The sequence below is a fragment of the Rhineura floridana genome, chromosome 3, assembly GCF_030035675.1.
Source record: "Rhineura floridana isolate rRhiFlo1 chromosome 3, rRhiFlo1.hap2, whole genome shotgun sequence".
NCBI classification, from domain to species: domain Eukaryota; kingdom Metazoa; phylum Chordata; class Lepidosauria; order Squamata; family Rhineuridae; genus Rhineura; species Rhineura floridana.
In genome coordinates, this window is record NC_084482.1 from 120616721 (window position 1) to 120630338 (window position 13618).

The window sequence follows — 13618 nt, forward strand, 5'->3', positions numbered from 1 at the left end:
GTTTAACCCTTGCCTCCACTGTGATCCCAGTCAGGATTCCCTTCCCCCTTGCTGCCTATTCACAATGGAAGGAAATGTTCCTCTGGCACCAACGGGACCTTTCTTTCTTTCCATTGTGAACAGCAGGTGCTAGGGTTAATAATATAGGGACTGTAACCAGGGAGTATCCCCCACATCTCAGGCCATAGTTCTGATTCAGTTCTCTCTCTCTCTCTCTCTCTCTCTCTCTCTCTCTCACACACACACACACACACACACACACACACACACCAGCTATTTGAGTTTGAAAACTGCACAAAAGCAAACTATATGACAAATGCCACATCTAGATTGATCCTAAAATATTATATAGGCCTTATATAGATCCTAAAGTCATATAGTCTTTATAGGTCTACATTTTAGTCCATAAACCGCATGCCTCTTTATGTAAGCAATGAAGATTGTTTTCTCTGCTTCCTTTCACAGGATGAGAGTTCTTGGAGCATAGTCCAGCAAAATGTTCCATCTACATTACCATGCATTAGCTGAGATAACTGTGTGTCTCATTAAGATTTGGCTGCTGAGGAGACAATCTCTGAGTGTGTGCTGAGTGCATTTCTACTCCACTAAGGCGGTAGACACGTTCGTTGTCAGATCAAAGCATTTCTATTAGCCACACCTGAAGGGGGAGTAGGCTGATCTGCTGATGAGCTGTGAAATCTCTTTGAAGCTGAATTTTTTAAAAAATGCACTCAAGCTGCTCCCACCAGGTTTAACAGTAAAAAGGAGCAGAGTTTGACTAGTGTTGTGTGCCCTTGTTTTCAGAAGAGAGAGGTGGAGATGCAATGAAACTGGCAGAGCGGTGAGTGTGTTTCTACCCTGAGTAACAGGAGCCAAGCTGTATAAATCTGGCTTTCTGAGGCAAAGGGCCTGAGAAGGCTAGAAGGCTGCCTTTTCTGTTTTCACAGGTCAAGAACACAGTTTCTTATAGTTGCTTTAAATGGTTTAATATTTTATTTTAACATCATAAATAGTTGAATCAGGAAGACAGTATTGTAATCTCATGTTTTTGCAGGGATAGCACCTTTGGCCACTTGAAAACAACAATACAATCCAGTCCATTAATAGTTCCATTGACACATTAAACACCTGATTTTAGCATGCTTGTGTGTTCCCCCCCCCTTTGCCCTGATTTTCCACACTGCACAGTGGCTCTGACAAGTCATATTTTCCTTTCTCTTACCCCTGGATCTTATTACTGAGTCTTCACATACCTGGATTATGAAAAAGACTGTTCTCGCTTATATCATCTCACAGTTCCTGTTCTTATTTACATCGTTCAGCACCAGTCCATTGACTTCATGATGTTAATCCTGCCCCAGACTTCCCAGAGTTTCTGATCATTTTCAGGAAATACAAGGATTATTGAGGTCACCAGCAAGCAAGGGGGATTAAAATTTAGTAGGAAATTCTCAAGAGGAAAATGCTGAAAAGCAAGTGTGATTTTCTTTCCCACAACCTTTTCTCCACCCTTTGCTAGAGGCCGAGGAGCAGAAAATGGAAGGATCTTAGGGACGGAAATGTAAGGGTTATGATTTTGGCTCCTTGTGGCTCCTTTTAATTTTTTTAAATATTTTGAATTGCGTAGAAATGAAAATAAGGTATCTATTATAAAAAGCTTAAGCTTGGAACTGTGCAGTACTAATAGTGGCTTCAATCTTTTAAAAGAAAACATACAAGAAAAAGCAAACAGGCAGAGCAATTGTATACCAATTGAAGTTTCTGGGAGAAAATTCTGTTGTGTCAGGTCTGGGGCTGATGCAGTAATACCTCAGTTAACAAATCTTCCTCAAAAGAAGCTCTTTTTAGCAAAGTCTTTTTTGGGTGTGTGAGGCGCGCGCACTCTGACATAGAATTTGGCTGCTTGTGTATTGGATTGTGACTGCTGCAGGCAGTTCTCTCATATGTGGCTGGAATGGTGCTCCTTGCCAGGTGGTGCAGCCACCTCTGCAGTAAACAGTGCTTCGGATGCTCTGGAAGCACGTTTTCCTGCAGATGTGTCTGCTCGGGTGCAGGGGAGGATGGGGGGGGGAGAGAGAGATCAAGCACAGAGTGGTGGAGGTGGCAGCTGTCCCTTGCCTGCCTGCTCAAGTGTAAAGAGGGGAGAACTGTGCTCAAAGCTTTAGATTGCTATAGGAAGATGCTATGTGATAAAAGAAAAAAGGCAAGGCAAGCATCCCTTGATCCATTTAGGAAGAAGACTTCAAGTGGACTGACTTACCCATTTTGGTCATGTGTATTGTTAGTTTGAATAAAATGTTTGCTGAAATATGTTGAACTGCTCTTCTTTTTTGTAGTGTAGGGGCCTATCCCTGTTCTTTCCATGTTATTCCTACCTCTGGTACCAAAGTTTCTGTTAAAGTAATGTCCAGAAATGCATCTACTTCGTTAACTGAGGTATTATTGTATAAAGTTGTGCCATTAACATAGTTGTGATTACAGCCTGGGAAGTATAGGATATGGCATATAAGTGTGCTGTTCTCTTGTGCTGTCCACATTCCACTCGTGATGCCATCGCATTTGGGCTATTCTGCCTCCGAATCTTCACTAGCAGAACAGCTCCGCTGGTGGTGTTATCTTTTGTGTTGGTAGCATATTTCAAGCTCAACTGCCGTTAAAAGAGCTTCTGCAACATCCTATAGCCTCTCAGTTGGTGGAACGGAAGTACAAGATTGTTCCCTGAAGCAGTAGCTAATGTGAAGCTCTCCTGACATTGTTGTGCACCAGCTCCCATCATCCCTTACCTTTAACCATGTTGGCAGGGTCAGATGGGAGTTGGAGCAACATTCGAAGGGAGTCTACCCAGCTCATTTTATAACACAGCATTCATTACCGCTCAACATCTGAATCACACTAGGAACAAAGGGAGATATTTGGTGTTCTTCCTTCCCAGTGCGTATTATAGGTTAACCATTTGCATTCTACAAGTGCATTGTAGCTAGACTAAGAATAGGAGCCTCAGTTGTTCTAGTCTAACATCTTCAGTTAGGTTTCCTATATGAGAACCACATTTTCTCTTTTTCTGGCAACCAACCAATAGTCATACTTTCTTGATGCATTAGCTTCTCTGTACCCATTTTTGTGGGCTACTGGTATTTCTGTGTTGCTAGGCCAGAGGAATGGCATCCTCATATCTGGACTTGCACATGTTTAATGTTAAGTCACTAGTGAAATGTCATTACTAATGAAACATGTGGAAATCAGTATGGAACAGTGGCAGTAAAGATGGGTTGCAGTTGGTTAGACCGGCATATGGCAGTCCCAGGGTCCTTTCCATCTGGCTCTGTACACCTTTCCTTGTTGACCTCAGCATGGCCATCTGATTCTTGCTTCCAGGCTTGTTAGTAATAGCAGTCTTTGTAGTCATTCCATAGAGTTGGCTGGTAGGCATGCAAACAAAGGGATTGATGCGTCCTTTAACATTCTTCCTAGAGGGCAGATGCATTCTGAGAGCTCTCTACTTCAAACCTAATTTATCAAAACCTTAATCTGCCGCCCTGGACTCCTCTTGGGAGGAAGGGCAGGATATAAATCAAATAAATAAACAAATAAAATAACTTGCCACCCATCTCAGCTTTCAGACAGTGTGTCTCCCACCATGTGCATTCAAAGTGAGCCAGGAAGAGAAGGCAGACAGACAGACAGACTTACAGAGATGTGGGACTTTAGTTTGGGAGGCATGTATGCTTCAAAATATCAGTTGCTGGAAATCGCAGGAGAGGAGAGTGCTCTTACACTCAAATCCTGCTGGCAGATTTCCCATAGCCATCTGTTGGCCACTGAGAACAGGATGCTGCACTAGAACCTGATTCATCAGGTTCTTCTGATGTTTTTCCTTTGTTGTTGTTATTTGCCTTCGAGGTATTGATAATTCTTGACAAATTCAATGTCCTCATTGTCCATTTTAAACTTACATAAATCCTCTATTGTCATTACGTTAGTCTTCTTGACGTTCAGCTGCAGTCCTGCTTTTGTGCTTTCCTCTTTATCTTTCATTAGCATTCATTTCAAATCTGGTTTCTGCTGAGAGTATGGTATTGTCTGCATATCTTAAATTATTGATATTTCTCCCTCCTATTTTCACACCTCCTTCATCTTGGTCCAATCCTGCTTTCTGTATGATATGTTCAGAGTATAGATTAAACAAGTAGGGTGATAAAATTCACCCCTGTCTCACACCCTTTCCGATGGGGAACCAGCCAGTTTCTCCATATTCTGTCCTTGCAGTAACCTCTAGTCCAGAGTATAGGTTGCACATCAGGACAATCAGATGCTGTGGCACCCCTGTTTCTTTTAAAGCATTCCATAGTTTTTCATGATCTACACAATCAAAGGCTTTACTGTAATTGATACAGCACAGGGTGATTTCCTTCTGAAATTCCTTGGTCCGTTCCATTATCCAACGTATGTTTGTGATACTATCTCTGGTACCCATTCTAAATCCAGGTTGGATGTCTGGCATTTCTCGCTCCATATATGGTAAGAGTCTTTGTTGTAGGATCTTTGAGTATTACTTTACTTGCATGGGATATTAAGGCAATAGTTCGATAATTACTGCATTCCCTGGGATCCCCTTTCTTTGAAATTGGGATGTATATTGAACACTTCCAGTCTGTGGGCCATTGTTTAGTTTTCCATATTTGTAGACAATTTTTTGTCAAAATTTGGACAGATTCCGTCTCAGTAACTTGTAGCAACTCTTGTAGCAACTTGGTATGCCATGTGTTCCTGGTGATTTGTTTTTTCCAAGTATTTTAAGAGCAGCTTTCACTTCGCATTCTAAAATTTCTAGTTCTTCATCATATGGTGCCTCCGTGAATGAATCTGTCATCCTGTCATCTCTTTTATAGACTTCTTCAGTGTATTGCTTCCATCTTCCTTTTATTTCATCTTGGTTTGTCTGTGTGTTTCCCTGTTGATGATTCAACATCCCTACTCTTGGTTTAAATTTCCCTTTAATTTCTCTAATCTTTTGGAACAGGGCTCTTGTTCTACCCTTTTTGTTGTCATATTTCTATACAATAAGTTTTTCCTCTACTTGCAATCAATTCAGGTTAATTGAAAGATCTCGCTCATTGCCTAATATGGTAATTCAGTGATTCTGCTCTGATTTAAATGGGACTGCACAAAAGTAAATGGTGGCTCCCCACATAGGCATATTAATGTGCACCTTGTTTATATATTTTTTCACCTTGACTTATTACTTTTAGTATTATTTATCCCAAAGGAGCCCAGGGTGACAAACACATTAGTGATAAAGCAATACAATCAAAAATAAAGAAAATTAAAATATTTTAAAACATTTTAAAACAATTAAAAAAATTCAAAACATCTAAAAACATCTAAAAAATTATATACTCTTGCAACTAATTATTCACAGTTGCCAGGAACAGTATCTTTCAGTATCAGTATGTTATGGTCACTTTACTTACAGAAGGCTGTGCATCATCATTGGCGATCACTCGTGGCTGAGTAAGATTGTCTTCCAAGATAAGGTCTTTAACAGTGGGTCCGTAAGTGACTGTGGAGGCCAATTCTGGATCCATGCAGCCTCTCACAGTGAGGACATAGGTTTCCAGATGGAAGATGGTCGCGATGAGGATTTGTTTGACGTGCCTTCCACTTAGCTCGTTTGTCCCTTTCACCCTGTATTCGTGCTTCTTTGAAGTCCACAGCACCTTTGATAATAGCCGACCTCCATTTGGGATGTTCATGGGCCAAGACTTCCCAGTTGTCAATGTTCATGTTACATTTTTTTAGATTCTCTTTAAGAACATCTTTAAACCTCTTTTGCTGTCCACCGATATTCCATTTTCCATCCTTAAATTGGAAGTAAAGTAGCTGCTTTGGAAGACGGTGATCACAACATGGCCGGTCCAGCGAAGTTGATGTTGGAGGATCATTGTTTCAACACTGGTAGTCTTTGCTTCTTCCAAAACGCTAACATTAGTCTGTCTGTCTTCCCAAGTAATTTGCAGAATTTTCCAGAGGCAGCGTTGGTGGAATCTTTCAAGAAGTTGGGAGTGGTGTTTAATAAATGGTCCATGTTTTACAGGTGTACAGTAAGGTCAGTAATACAATGGCTTTGTAAATAAGCATTTTGGTCTCCCTGCGAATATCCCGATCCTCAAACACTCTACGCTTCTTTCAGGAGAATGCAGCACTCACAGAGCTCAGACGATGCACCATACATTTAAAGCATATTTAAATGCATTTAAAGTATACAACTTCCCCCAAGGAATCCTGGGAACTGTTGTTTGTTAAGGGTAGAGGGAATTGTAGCTCTGCGGGGGTAAATTACAGTTCCCAGGATTATTTGGGAGAAGCCATGTGCCTTGAACGTGCTTTAAATGTAATAGGTGCTTTATTATTTCCATTCCCCCTTGTATGTATCTGACTCCACAGTTCATGCTTGAAAAGAAGAATTTGAGACCATTTCTCTCACTTTCTTTGGCCATACTTTGATGCATAAACACTCCCTATTATTTGCCTTTAACATCACATTGCATCATTATGATCTGGCGGCAGAGGAAGTAAAGGGGATAACAGCAGATTCTCAGCCATAATTCCCATGGGTTGCATTTGAGCTAGAGGGATGAAAACTGAAAGACATCAGTACATTTAGCCTGGAGAAGAGATGAGAAGATTGGTAGGATGGAGGGACATGATAGCAGTCTTCAAATATCTAATGGAGTGCCACGTGGAAGATGCTAAGCCTTCTGCCCTGCTCTGTGTTAGGCTGGAGGTAGCAAAGGGTATAAAGTATACCCTGGGACTCAGGTGCAGCACTCTCCCACTTTCCATAGCCATGTTATGCTCTTGTATCTGCTCCTTGTGCATCTGCTGTTACAGTAAAATCAATGAAAGGTTGTCAAAACATTGTGTTTGATCAGGGAAGAGGATACCCCTACAACATGAGAAGCGTTCAGTAAGAGGAAAGTGCTTTTCATGAATCCATGTGGCAGAGAGTTTATGAAACCATTGTTTCTGCATTTCTGAGCCAAGCTTGTTCAGCAAGGTTATTAGCACAGTGTACAGGGCTCATTCAATCAATTACTTATACTTATTTACTTATTACCTGTCCTTCATCAGCAGGTCCCAAGGCAGGTTACAACTATTTAAAATTCAGTATTAAAAGCACTTAAAACAAATGACAATCAGTGGAATAGGGTAGATCCTGAAGACACAAAGGCCAAGGTAAAGAAGTATTCTGCAATGAGGACTGAATTTCAACTGAAATATGAAGTTGTTGGGAGACAAAGACCCATCCTGTGTGTGTGTGCGCCGCAGGACAAGCCTAGGTGGCACAGTGCAAGAGAGTAACTTTTGCATGAAACCTTTGCACTAATTGGCATTCCACCCCCACATGCCAACTCCTGCACTAACTGGAACGCTGTCCCCCCTCCACAAACACTTTCAGTTTAACACACTAAAACAGCTGTCATTATAATAAGGCTTCTCTCATTATACTGAAAGGATTGCACTAGGCCAGACAATAAAACCATCCTGCAGACCTCATACTCTCTCAAACCACAACAGTCACTGAGGGCAACCCCACTAATGCTGTAGGAACTTTTTCCAGCTTTGTGAGCCACTGATTAATATTTCTCAGATATACTCTTATAAGAAAAGTGTTGAAATCGCAAGCCATACTTGGGCATTTTGCCCATCACACTATTACCATTACCACTTTACATTACTATTACCTCTATTACCATTGCAGAAGGCAAAGAACAAGGGCACTCTTCCCGCCAACCTCCATTGCATCACTGTTGCTGCTCTTGCAGCGCTCCACATGGAGGGAGTTAAACTTCTGTAGGAGAGAGCCTCCCCACACTATTTAGAACCCTAGAACAGAAAAGGCTCCCAGGGCCACCCATCAACATTTGTAGGGTTGTGGGAATAGTGGTGATGATGCCATGGAGGAGGCAGAGCCAGACAGCATGCCCCCACTCTCCCTCCCCATGCAATGGTAATTGCATGAGGGGAAATAGCTGGAGAAAGCTACAGTCCTTGTTTATTGAGGCTATCACATTTTCCATACAATCACAACATGTGAGGAGTTCTCACAAGTTCTGATTGCAGCTAGTACTGAAAGCATTCTATGTAAGCAGATAAACTATGGAATTCACTCCTACAAAAGGCAATGATGGCCAACCACTTGGATGGCTTTAAGTGAGGATTGAACAAATTCATGGTGGATGAGGCTATCAGTGGCTACTAGCCTTGATGGCTATGTTCTCTCTCCACTGTCAGAGACAAAATGTTTCTGAATTCCAGTTGCTGGAAACCGCAGGAGAGGAGAGTGCTGTTGCGTTCAGGTCCTGCCTGTGGGCTTCCCATGGGCATCTGGTTGGCCACTGTGAGATGCTGGACTAGGTGGATAACTGGCCTGATCCAGCACACTCTTCTTACAACATTCTGGATTAATGTATGGGATACCATCAGTGATTTTTTAGCTCCTTTTTAAAAAGGGGGCTGAAAAGCTTCAACTTCATATCTTCATATTATTCAAATTTCCATCCACCTAGCACTGCTTTGCATACAGAAAGTTCCAGGCTCAATCCCTGGTAACTCCAGGTAGGGCTGGGAGAGACCTCTGTCTTAAATCATGGAGAGCTACTGCAGTCAAGGCAGACAATTCCGAGCAAGATAGACCAATGGTCTGACTTGGTAAAAAGTGCCTTCCTAGGTTCCTGTGTTCCAATAACAAGTAGCACAATGACAGCACAAAGTCAGGAAGAGAAAGGAGGCCAACTGCTACAAACCCAAGTTTTCTATGCTAAACTAGAATACGCCATTAACACAACATACAATCATGGACTCATTGGAATGGTAAGTACCTGAGAATGGAACCACCACATCAATGCATGGAGAAGCTGAGTAAGGAGGACTAATTCAGTTCACACCTGGCCATTATGTCAATAGGGAGCAAAGTTCAGCCACCAAGCCTCACCCCAAAAGAATTGACCTCACCCTCTTCTAGCATAGATTCATGCCACGCACCATAGTTGTGGTGATTTTCAATACCCCAGAGGAAAGGGGACCTCAAGTTCTGAGGAGACAAATCCATCCTTTTTTGGGGGGGGTTCTATTTATTATTATTATTTGATTTCTATCCCGCCCTTCCTCCCAGCAGGAGCCCAGGGCAGCAAACAAAAGCACTCAAGACACTTTAAAACATCACAAAAACAGACTTTAAAATACATTAAAACAAAACATGTTTAAAAGCATTCTTTTAAAAGTTTTGAAGACATCTTAAAAAAGAAAAAAAGGTTAAAAATATATTGTTTTTTATAAAAGGTTTAAAAGCATATTAAAAAGCAATTCTAACACAGACGCAGACTGTGATAAGGTCTCCACTTAAAAGGCTTGTTGAAAGAGGAAGGTCTTCAATAGGTGCCGAAAAGATAACAGAGATGGCACCTGTCTAATATTTAAGGGGAGGGAATTCCACAGGGTAGGTGCTGCCACGCTAAAGGTCCGTTTCCTATGTGGTGCAGAACGGACCTCTTGATAAGATGCTATCTGCAGTGAAGTTCTTTCAGCAGTGGGGTGACATGTTGGCAATACCCTGCCCCAGTGAGCAGTCTCACCGCCGCATTTTGCACCAGCTGCAGCTTCTAGACCAACCTCAAGGGCAGCCCCACATAGAGTGCATTACAGTAATCCAGCCAGTAATCCAGTGCATGGACAACAGTGGTCAGGCTATCCTGGTCCAGAAACGGCCACAGCTGACTTACCGGCTGAAGCTGGTAAAAGGCACTCCTAGCCACGGAGGTCACCTGGGCCTCCAGCGACAAAGATGGATCCAGGAGCACCCCTAGACTACAGACCTGCTCTGTCAGAGGGAGTACAACCCCATCCAAAGCAAGCAACTGACCAATTATCTGAACTGGGGAACCACCAACCCACAGCGCCTCCATTTTGCTAGGATTCAGAGTCAGTTCATTGGCCCTCATCCAGCCCACCACCGAGTCCAGGCAGCGGTCCAGGGCTTGCATGGCCTCTCCCGATTCAGATGTTACAAGGAAATAGGAGCTGGGTATCATCAGAGTACTGCTGACACCTTGCCCCAAATCTCCTGATGACTGCTCCCAAGGGCTTAATATCGATGTGAAACAGCATGGGGGACAAGATGGTACCCTGTGGCACCCCACAGCACAACTGCCAGGATGCCGAAAGACAATCAACCAATGGTATTCTATGAAAACAATATTGGAGATAGGATCGGAACCACTGTAAAACAGTGCCTCCGATACCCATCTCACCAAGTCATCACAGAAGGATACCATGGCTAATGGTATCAAAAGCTGCTGAGAGACCAAGTAAGAATAACAGGGCACACTCCCCCTGTCCTTCTCTCGATAAAGGTCATCCATCAGGGCAACCAAGGCCAATTCAGTCCCATAAGCAGGCCTGAACCCAGACTGGAACAGGTCAAGATAATCTGTTACATCCAAGAGTACTTGCAATTGCTGCGCCACAACCCTCTCAATCACCTTCCCTCAGAAGAGGGTATTTGCAACCGGTCGGTAATTGTCGCAGACTAATAGGTCCAGGGTGGGCTTTTTCAGGAGCGGTCAGGACAGAACACTAGAGGCAGCCTCAGTATGGACATTGAAATCACTCAGGACTACCATTCTGGACTCTTCCAATAGCACAGCCAAGATAGCCTCCACAGCTCAGTCAGAGAAGCTGCCGGGCAGCAGGGTTGACAGTACACCAGCAGCAACTCTAGTTTCCTGTCTCCTTGACCCGACACCAGGTGCAGGCCCTCACAGCCAGCTCCAATACAGAGTGGTTTCCTGGTGACAGAGATAGAAGTTCTGTAGACCACAGCAACTCCTATCCTCCCATCCCTGCAGTCTGTGCTGGTGTTGTACCGAGTATCCAGATGGGCAAAGCTGGGTCAGATCAACTCCTCCCAGCTCACCCACCCAGGTCTTGGTAATGCACACCAAATCAGCACCTTCATCCATGATCAAATAAATGGATGAGTGTGGTCTTATTGTGTACTGATCTGGTGTTAAACAACACACACAGGCCAGTGGGCACAGCAGATGAGCAACAAGGAACCCATCCATGAGAGGAGTGGGAGGAAGGAACAAGGCGTAGATAACCTTGCCCTCGTCTTCTAGAAATTAAAATAGGTTCTCGAGATTAAAATAATACGTCCTTCAAAATGTATCCAACTATGTTTTAAAAACAAGATTCTTTGCTGCCACAACTGTTGTTCTAGGAAGTTATTCAAGTTTTCTGTGCCTCTGACAGTAACAGCCCTTCTTCAGTTTTCCAAGCTAAATTTAGTGATGGTCAGTTCATAGCCATCAGTTCTTGTGTTAGTAATCATATAATCACATCCCCTATTCACCTTCTTCTAAATGAAATAGGCTCAGCTCTTAATTTTTATTCCCCTCTTCTTTAGACCATTCCTGCAGTCATTCTAGTTTATTCTCTCTGGGCTTGTTTCAATTTCAATTCATTCTTTTTAAAGATGAGTGAGCAGTAGACGGCATAATACTCTAGATATGGTATTACCAGTACCTTGTGAAAGAGTATTAATATCCTCTACTTCTCTGGGCCTAGTAATCCAACTATTTGTTTCTTTTGTAGCTACACCACATGCTTACCCTGTCATCATTTACAATTCTGTCCCTCTCCTGCAGTATTTTTCTTTAACTGGTGAATTCTTGTTGTTAGATGATGACATTGTTGTTGTGATTATGGTGATGATTTAGTTCAAGGTTGCAAGCAAAGAATTCTTAACTATTACTTCCTAACTACATGATAATACAGTTTGTGGGCTCATCAGGATGACCTGTTTATTGAGCCTCCATCCTGATTTCCTTGCACAAAGCTTACATAGATGATAGACTATGTCTGGTCTTTATCAAGCATTTCTTCTCAATTGTTCTCAGTTATACGACAATGAGCTTTCATCACGGTTTCCTTGCAGGATATTTATATGCAGAAGCAGCTTGCTGGTGGTGGGATGGGGCAGTGTTGCTATGCTAGATTCCCAGCAAGTGGGTCACTGTTGCTTACTGGAAGAGGCAAAGTGGCAGGGAGATTGGCATGGTGCAAATGCCCTAGCAGAGCCAATCTGGTAATCCTTCTGATGCATTTGCACCACACTGACTGCCCCACTGCTCCCCCTCTCCCTCCTGGTAAGCAATAGAGACCCACCTGCTGGGAAGCTAGCATAGCAGTTCCGCCTCACCCAACAAATTGCTTCTGTTTATGCATCTTCCCAGTAATCATTCCTCTCGCACTTTTCAGTGTATTTTCCCATCACTTTCCTAACCACAAAAGGCCCATTTTTCTAAGTGGATCTGTTGTGCTAGGGTAACAGAGCATTTTAATCCACTTTAATTGTGCAAACCTGAATTTCTTTTATGCATTTGAATCCCTCCTGCAAAACAGGATAGTCTGGGAGCTATTCTATATGTTTAAAGTCTTTCCATTTCAGCTTATTCACAAGTCTTGTGAAAAGGGCCAATGCACTAACAACTGTTTGTATGCAGGCTTGATTTAGACCTTCCCATCAAGGCGATGTAGCCAGTAGACACAATCCTGCTCTTCCCACAACCATTCTGAACAGGTACTCCAGTACATATGAAATATGATCTATGTTTCATTTTCTACTATTATTCCTAATGTAAGCAAGGTACAGAGTTGAGAATTCACATATCATTAGAAACAAAGAAGAGGTTCTTGTTCCTTTTGTCATATACTGATGAAATTAAAATTATGTGTTTGTACTTAAGAATACAATCACTAATAGGCAAAAAAAACCTTGCAGTTTAAGAACGTACCTATAGCCAACAGATATTTCTATCAAACTTTAAAAAGCAGAGAAATTGGGCAACTATAGTGAATGCACCAGGGGAGCAGGAGAGCTGACCTCCTCTCTGAGATATTGTACCTCCCTACAAATTTGTAAAAATGCAAACACAATTTGGGTTGGTCTTTCAGAGGCCAATCCATTTCCTGTGTAGCTTGGAAGAATTTGGTAACATGTGCCTCTGAGCATATGGTGAGTGGTGGCAACACCTGCCATCTCCAAAGATGGAGAATTATATTTTTGTATGTTTGTTGGTGTTCTTCTTTGCTTCTTTCCTGTATTACTACTGTTTCTACAGAGAATCCAACCTAGAAAATTATATTTCTCTCATGATTCATCCTAGAAATCTGCGTCAAATATATTTTTATAAATTTCAAAGCCTTTTTACTGGTCAGTGTCATATGATGGTGAAGACAGCCTTTTGTGTATCAAACTGGAGGTCATGTTCTGTTTCTGTTTCTATTGCATTAACAGTTGAATCTGAAACTGCAGCTTGATGTAAAATCAGACTGATTACAATATGTTGCTACTTAAGCAATGACTCTAGCTGTTGGAAAAAACAAACTTGGCCTGCCCAAGATGCATGTCTTCAGCCTGCTGTGCTTAAGGTAAGGTGAACATGGTCAATTAAAAACATAGAGCACACCTAGAATTTTGCTAGAATATATTTCACCTCCCACTGTTTTATCTTATGCAAACTGAAACACTCCTCATGTCCTTTGGAAACTATTC

The 13618-nt window shown here is 42.3% G+C and overlaps 1 protein-coding gene across 1 annotated transcript in view; it reads left to right on the forward strand.

The window, feature by feature from the left end:
* HRH2 (histamine receptor H2) overlaps positions 1-13618 on the forward strand; it is a 52993-nt gene that overhangs the window by 11417 nt on the left and 27958 nt on the right. The window contains 2 exon segments of the mRNA XM_061617515.1: positions 12567-12643; positions 13361-13494. The gene's annotated coding sequence lies outside the window, so the exon portion shown is untranslated.